At 41.4% G+C, this 8,464-nt stretch overlaps 1 long non-coding RNA gene across 1 annotated transcript; it reads left to right on the top strand.

The window, feature by feature from the left end:
- Positions 1-4,194: 4,194 nt before the first annotated feature.
- Positions 4,195-5,285, top strand: LOC119322231. The gene is made up of 3 exons (XR_005155471.1): positions 4,195-4,233; positions 4,744-4,850; positions 5,197-5,285. It is a non-coding gene; the product is annotated as an uncharacterized LOC119322231 (long non-coding RNA).
- Positions 5,286-8,464: the final 3,179 nt, after the last annotated feature.

Raw genomic sequence — 8,464 nt, 5'->3', positions numbered from 1 at the left:
CTTCTGCTATGCATGATGAAACTACTTCTGTGCGTGATACTACTTTGCCATTAGGTGAATTTCTTGATGAACAACTTGCTAGAGTTAGGGGGAATGAAAATATTGAAGATGCTATTGATGATAGTGATGATGAACGTTCCCCCAATGATTATGTTTTACCTGTTGTTCCTAAGGGTTATGTTATGAATGAAAAAGCTGCTATGGAAATTCTTGCTTGCAATGATAGATCTGATCTTAAGAAATTATTAGCTAAATGGAAGCAGCAGTCTCTTAATGCTAGAATGAAACCCGATCCTACTTTTGCTACTTCACCTATCTGTGTTACTGATAAGGATTATGAATTCTCTGTTGATCCTGATATTATTACCTTAGTTGAATCTGATCCTTTTTATGGCCTTGAATCTGAAACTGTTGTGGCACATCTTACCAAGTTGAATGATATAGCCACTCTATTTACTCATGATGAGAAGTCTTGCTATTTATATATCCTTAAGATATTTCCGTTCTCATTAAAGGGTGATGCTAGGACTTGGTATAATTCTCTTGCTCCTGGTTGTGTGCGTAGTCCCCAGGATATGATTTATTAATTCTCTGCTAAATATTTCCCTGCTCATAAGAAACAAGCTGCCTTGCGGGAAATATATAATTTTGTGCAAATCAAAGAAGAGAGTCTCCCACAAGCTTGGGGGAGGCTTCTCCAGTTGCTTTATGCTTTGCCTGATCATTCTCTTAAGAAAAACGAAATACTTGATATCTTTTATAATGGACTAACCAGTGCTTCCAAGGACCACTTGGATAGTTGTGCTGGTTGTGTTTTCAGGGAAAGAACAGTCGACGAAGCTGAAATACTATTGAATAATATTATGACTAATGAAAATAATTGGACTCTTCCCGAGCCAGTTCCTGAAGTAATTCCTGAACCAATTGAGCCAACTCCTGAGCCTATTCCTAAACCCACTTCGAAGAAGAGAGGTGTTTTATTTCTCAGTCCTGAAGATATGCAAGAGGCAAAGAAATCAATGAAAGAAAAAGGTGTTAAAGCTGAAGATGTTAAGAATTTACCTCCTATTGAAGAAATACATGGTCTGAATATACCGCCTGAAGAACTACATTGTCTTGATAACCCGACACAGGTAGTGAAGGTAAATTCTCTCTATAGATACGATAAAGTTGAAATACCCTCTACTAAATTTCATAGCCCATGCTTAGATGAATTTGATGAATTTATGGCTAGACAAGAAAGTTTTAATGCTTATGTTGGTAGAAAGTTAAAGAATAATGCTTTCGAGATAGGACGCGCAGGTGATAATCTGGCTAGAGTTAAAGATGAACTTCACCGTGTTAGCAAATATGCTTCTATGGTTGCTACTCAAGCTGAGCAAGTACTCAAAGCTCAAAACGATTTGCTTGATGAATTGAATAATAAAAATGACTTTGCTGTTAGAGTGGCTACTAGAATTGGTAGAATGACCCAGGAACCTTTGTATCCTGAAGGCCACCCTAAGAGAATCGAGCAAGATTCCCAGAGAAATAATTTAGAGGCACCTAGTTCTTCTAAGAAGAAGAAGAAGAAAAACGATAGAACCTTACATGCTTCTAGTGAACCTACTGTAGACACACCTAAGAATCCCAATGATATTTCTATTTCTGATGCTGAAATGCAATCATGTGATGAACATGAACCTAGTAATAATGCTAATGATAATGTTCATGTTGATGCTCAACCTAGCAAAGATAATGATGTAGAGATTGAACCTGCTATTGATCTTGATAACCCACAATCAAAGAATCAACGCTATGATAGAGAGTTTGTTGCTAGGAAGCACGGGAAAGAAAGAGAACCATGGGTTTAGAAACCCATGCCCTTTCCTCCTAAACCATCCAATTTAAAGGATGATGAGGATTTTGAGCGCTTTGCTGAAATGATTAGACCTATTTTCTTGCGTATGCGCTTAACTGATATGCTTAAAGTAAATCCTTATGCTAAATATATGAAGGATATCATCACAAATAAAAGAAAGATACCGGAAGCTGAAATTTCCACCATGCTTGCTAATTACACTTTTAAGGGTGGAATACCAAAGAAACTTGGAGATCCGGGTGTACCAACTATACCATGCTCCATTAAAAGAAATTATGTTAGAACTGCTTTATTGATCTTGGAGCCGGTGTTAGTGTTATGCCTCTCTCTTTATATCATAGACTTGAATTGAATAAGTTGACACCTACTGAAATATCTTTGCAAATGGCTGATAAATCAACTGCTATACCTGTCGGTATTTGTGAGGATGTGCCTGTTGTGGTTGCAAATGTCACTATCTTAACAAACTTTGTTATTCTTGATATTCCTGAGGACGATAGTATGTCTATTATCCTTGGTAGACCTTTTCTTAATACTGCAGGGGCTGTTATTGATTGCAACAAAGGCAATGTCACTTTTCATGTTAATGGTAATGAGCATACGGTACACTTTCCAAGGAAACAATCTCAAGTTCATAGCATCAATTCTATTGAAAAAGTTCCAACTATCACTACTGGAATCAGGGAATTTGCCGTCTGCCAATTCTTTGCCGTCAGCTAGCGGACGACAAAGAAGGTCTTTGCCATCAGCTACCAAGAAGCTGACAGCAAACAAATGACAGACGACAAAGAAGGACTTTGCCATCTGCCATTTCTTTGTCGTCCGCTGGCTGACGGCAAAGAATCTTTGTCGTCCGTTGGCTGACGGCAAAGAGGAAGGTGGCACCCACTAACGAAAAAACTAACGGCCACTTTCCTTGCCATCTGCTAGCGGACGACAAAGAGGCGAAAGCAGACGACAAAGAAAATAACCTAACGTATCTAACGGCCGCCCCCGGCACACACCCACCCACGACCCACACAGCCTCGGGCCCCACCCACGATGCACACACGCCCAACCCACGCGCACACACACCCACGTTGGATCCCATCTCTCTCATCTTCCTCGATCCCCTTTCTCCACCCCACACTGCCACCAGATTTCGGTGATCCCCGCCGTTCCCCCACCGCCCAGCTCTCCTCCCCGAGGTCACCTCTCCCCGCTCACCATCTCCACCGACCAGTTTCTCTCCTCGCCCAGGCACTGGTGGTGGTGCACCGCGAGGAGGCCCCAACATCATCGAGCTGTTGTTGTTGCGGGCACAACGACGTGCTAGGGAGGAGCTACACCGGGATGCTGCTCGGATGGGACATGAGAGGCGGATGGAGACCGAGGCGGTTGGAGCGGAGTCGACGGCGGCCGGGGGTGGCGTCGTCGATTTCCCACTAGATCCAGTCTGCAGGTGCCCCCCTCCCCCACCCCTACCCTTGCCCCCTCGATTCCCCTCTGGCAATAACCTTTGTAATCTCAAATCTTTGCCCAGCTTGCCGATATTCCGGTCGTCATGTGCCACCGTCATGATGATAGGATCGAGGTGGCGTGAAGGATGGGTGGTAGTGCGAGAAATTCATAGGTGGCTGCACATGACAGCTGCGATGGCCACGGGGGCGAGGAAGCAGAGACAGCGGCCCTGCATAGTCCGGCGAGTCGGCGGTCAAGCCCGATCCAAAGACTCCATGCTGGATAAGGAGGTATGGTCCCGACAATTCCCCAACGGAGGATATATATTGTTTTTTGATTTGTGTGTGGGAGCAAAATTTGTGTGTTAGTGGCCCTGTGTATATTGCATGAATGCTGACAAACCTCATATTCCATCACATTCATGTTAATTTTCTGGCAATCCCAAGAGATGGAAATAAAAAACTCCTCAATATACTCATGAGAAACACAATCGATTCGACCTGAGGTAAGAATGTAAGATACAGGCTTTCGGTTCTCGGTAAGAAATTTTGTAAGGCAACTCCAGGACCAACAGAACTGATGGTATATATAGTGAAATACATCTACTAATCAAAACTACCTATCACATGTCTCGATTCATGCATGCTAACCACCAGCACACTGGAAGAGTAACCTATTTCCTAATTTCTTGATCACTAGCTCAGCCTTGGTCTCACGTATATAGCATCGACTGAGACATGACCAAGTTTTAGTCGACCGAGACTTAGCAAGACTAATAAAACGATTATGTCGCCTTCTCTAATGCTTTTGTTTATTTTACTTACAGCATTTCTACTTTCCTTGTTTGCTTACAAGCTGTTTTTTCTTTTTGACTCTGATGAATCCCCGAGGACATTTTCAAGGACCCGCTCAGGAGGGGTGACAACCTCCTTGTAAGTCCTCGCTACTGTTTATCTTCCATGCTTCTTTCAAACTTTTTATGCAGCAAAGATGCTGGATGCCATAAAGTAGGAAAAGTAAGATGCAGATGGGTCTTTGAAAAAAAATCACAGGAAAACATTGTTTCTGGGCACTGCTAAATTTTAAAAATAAAAACTGAATTTTGTTGCTTAAATTTAAAAATGAAAACTGAATTTTGTAGCTGTTTGATGTGCTTGGACATATGTGTGATATGGTGGACAAAATAACCAGGTGTTTGCGCCCTGTTGTGTAAACACCCTAAAATTCCACTAATTGACCTACTTGGCTCATAATTAATTGCTTATGAGACTGTACCTTCAGAGTAACAACTTGGCCTGTCAGACAACTATTTGACTAACACAAATCTTAAATACTTGAACTGAGAAAAAAAAGCTTCAGCTAAATCAGAGGCCAAGTTTCTACTGTATTTGGCGCAAAGTCGTTGGTTTGTTGATCTTTTCCTATTTATTAATCCCTTGTAGGTTATGTGCGACTGCTACACACCACAAGGTGTTCCAATCCCCACCAACAAGAGGCACAATGCTGCCAAGATCTTCAACACCCCGAAGGTTGCAGCTGAGGAGACATGGTACAAATACCTCCATCGATATTTCAAGTTTTTTGTTGTTGCGGTGTTTCATATAAAAGTTTTAGTAGTGCTCTTGTGTCTTAACACACATACACATGTGAGAACATAATAAGTTGTACGATATAGATTAGTACCACACCACACTCACTTTGCATGAGATGGAAATGAGTTAGGAAGATAAGAGTAAAATTGATGTCCCTGGAATTACAGATTTATTTAGCAGATACAGACAGAAAACGGTACCAAAAATGGGTTGTAGGACCACAAAATTTGGCGGTTTCCACATTTGTATCCTTATCCGCTTACGGTTAGAGCATTGATTAGGCTTATCTCTGAACCCAAACAGGTATGGAATTGAGCAGGAGTACACTCTCCTCCAAAAGGATGTGAACTGGCCCGTTGGCTGGCCCATTGGTGGCTACCCTGGTCCTCAGGCAAGAAAACTCTCAGCATGCTCTCCAGCTTTCCATGTGTTAAACTTACATAAAAACTGAACATTGGCATTTCACCAAGTGAAATACTACATTTCTACTCCTAACCCATTCACTATTTCTTAGTGTTTTTGTTATGCAGGTTGGAAGAAAAGAAGAAGATCCAGAGAAGATCTTAGTAATAAGATAGTTTTTAGGAAAATGGATATTTAGTTTTAGGTCATTTCTTGTAATTTCAGATATGGAGTGCTTGTCTTTAGTTTCATTTTGACTTTGTGAAACTTGCTACGTATGGATGAAACTGTGTAATATTGATGAAACTATGTATATGTATAGATATTTAGTTTTTGTTCATGTGTGTGTGTGTGTGTGCGTGCATATGTGTGTGTGTGATTTTCTATGAAAATGAATTGATATAAGAAAAAACAGAATTAAATGGGGCAATATAGGCTCTTTGCCGTCTGCCAGCAGATGGCAAAGCCTCTTTGCCATCTGCTGGCAGAAGGCAACCAGTCTTTGCCATCTGCTGGCAGACGGCAAAGGCCGGACAAATTTTGCCGTCAGCGGCGAACGGCAAAGGCTGTCGTTAGCCACCTAACGGACTAACAGCGTAATTATTGCCGTCTGCTTTCTTTGCTGTCAGCTGCTGATGGCAAAGGCCCCTTTGCTGTCAGCCGCAGAAAGCAGACGGCAAAGTGGCTCTTTGCCGATCCTTACTTTGCCGGAGCCTTTTGCCGTCCGCGGCAGACGGCAAAGACCTTTGCCGTCGGCCATTCCTGCCTTTGCCGTCTGCCATGGCAGATGGCAAAGTAGCTGATTCCTGTAGTGTATCATTTTTGGAGGTTTTGAATTTCCTCTCCCTACTATCAATAAAAAGTATGATATTCTTATTGTTGGGGATTTTCATATCCCCGCTGAGGTAACTTAGTGTTATTCGAAATTTCTCCGTTTCCGTGTTATTCGGAATGAGTTTGTTAACAAGACTTGATCAACCCTGTTAGTGGATTCATTTTGATGATCATGAGATGGATGAAACTAGAAGGCACAACCTTCTATACCCTCTTTTTACTTTCTGTTATTTAGAATAAATAAAGAAAAAAATAATATTATCTATCCGTTTTCTGATTTATCCGTGCAATAAAAAATAGTCCGAAAATAAAAGTGCTCCAAATGCCCTGCAAATTTAGTATGATTTTTTCTGGAATATTTGAGGATTTTAGGCATTGAAAACACTGCAGGAGGGCCAAGCACCAGGCCACGAGAGAGGAGGGTGCCCCCCCCTGTAGGGCGCGCCCCTATCTCGTGGGCCCCTGGTGACTCCCCTCCACTTATGCCAGCACCCACACACTTCATCTTCTACCCAAAAAAATCCCCATCCAGCTCAAGCCCGAGTTATAGCTCGTTTTGCTGCGATTTTCGATCTCTTAGCTCAAAGCTCCATTCACAAAACTGCTTTGGGAGATTGTTGCTTGGTATGTGACTCCTCCATTCATCCAATTAGTTTTTGTTCTAGTGCTTTATTCATTGCAAATCCTTTCTGCCTTGGTGACCCTGTTCTTGAGCTTGCATGTTAAATTTTTGAGGTCCCAAGCAATTCCAATGCATGATATAGGCTCTAGGCACTTGTCGGAGTAGTTGCTATCAATCTTGTTTAGTTTTATTCACTTTTATTTTGAAGTTACTAAAATTTCAGAAATTTTCAGAAAAAGAAATATGCTTAGGAGAATGTACCAAGGTGGTTCCTCGGCAAAGAAAGGGCCAAGGATTGCTATACGTGAGCAAGATGTTGAATTGCCGAGGGATGCATATGTACGGGCTTGTGAGTGGCCATCCGATGATTTTATGGTCGAAGCAGGCTTCAAGGAAGAATTTGACGCGTATGTGCGTAATGCTGAGCTGGAGGACTTCTTATAAGATAAGTGTCCTCAAAATTATCAATTGACTGATTCCTTTGTGCGGAGGTTCGAATATATTTCTTCACGTAATTCTCCTAGTGTTATGTTTGATATTTATGATACATCTTATACCATGGATTTAGAGGATTTTACAACTGCTTGCAAACTCCCGCAGTGGGGTAATATTAATGATCCTCCCAAATCTGAAGTTAGAAATTTTCTTGCTAGTATTACTGTGGGAGAATCTAGGGACGTAACACAAGCTATCATAGGGAGCATTCATTTTCCTGCTATACATTACTTTGCTCTCTTTATTGGTAAATGCATGAACAGTAAGGACAAAGTAAGTCACTTGTGTTCCCCTGATCTTTGTGTCCTCAAGAGTGTTGTGTCTGGTTACAGAGGTTATAACTTGGGGGCAATAGTTGCACGTAGGTTGCATAATAATAGTAAAAAGGGAAATTTCTTTGGAGGAATTTATGCAACCCGTGTGGCAAATTTTCTTAATATAGCTCCACGAGAGGGGGATATGATTGTACCTCCTGTTTATTTAGATAAAGAAGCTATGTTTGATCATCAATTTCTTGAGAGGAATGAACAATTCCTCCATTATCGACTAATCTATGATAGACGCAACATCGTCCCTGTCACTCTTCCTGCTCCCTACCTTTTTGATTATCAGGCAAGAGGAGGATATGTTATCACCAGGGAAGAAGCCACTGAATATGAGAGGGGAATGGAGGCAGCTCGCCAACACGCTGCTGCCCAGGAGGCTATTGCATCTGCATCTCAGTACAATCCCAGTTTCACTTATGGATATCAGCCAGGCGGTCCTTGGTATTAAACCAACTTAGGCCAAAAGCCTAAGCTTGGGGGAGTACGTATTTCTCACCGACTTTATATTCATGTTCACACACTAGTCGTCGGTGCTCATACTCTTTCATTGTATTATCCATGCTAGTTTAAATTTATTTTTCTAGTTTTCTTCTTGTGTGTTTGATAAACCTTAAGAAAAACCAAAAAAATTAGTTAGTTTAATTTCCTTGCTTGTAGTAGAAATTAAAATGAAACCCAAAAAGATTTCTCGTTCTTATTTTACTTGTTGGGAGCTTTCCTGTGTAAATAGTTTTATTTTCTTTTCTTTCTTTTGGGGGTCGAGAAGACCTTATTGAAAATGCTTAGTGGCTCTCATATGCATGATTGATTATTTAATTTAGAGCCCATATTACTTGTCTTCTCACTTGAGTTGAATGCTTGCAGATTTCAGCTTAGTCCAATGCACGTGCAC

Source organism: Triticum dicoccoides, chromosome 6B (genome assembly GCF_002162155.2).
Source record: "Triticum dicoccoides isolate Atlit2015 ecotype Zavitan chromosome 6B, WEW_v2.0, whole genome shotgun sequence".
Taxonomy (NCBI): Eukaryota; Viridiplantae; Streptophyta; class Magnoliopsida; order Poales; family Poaceae; genus Triticum; species Triticum dicoccoides.
This window is presented reverse-complemented; position numbering and strand designations above follow the sequence as displayed.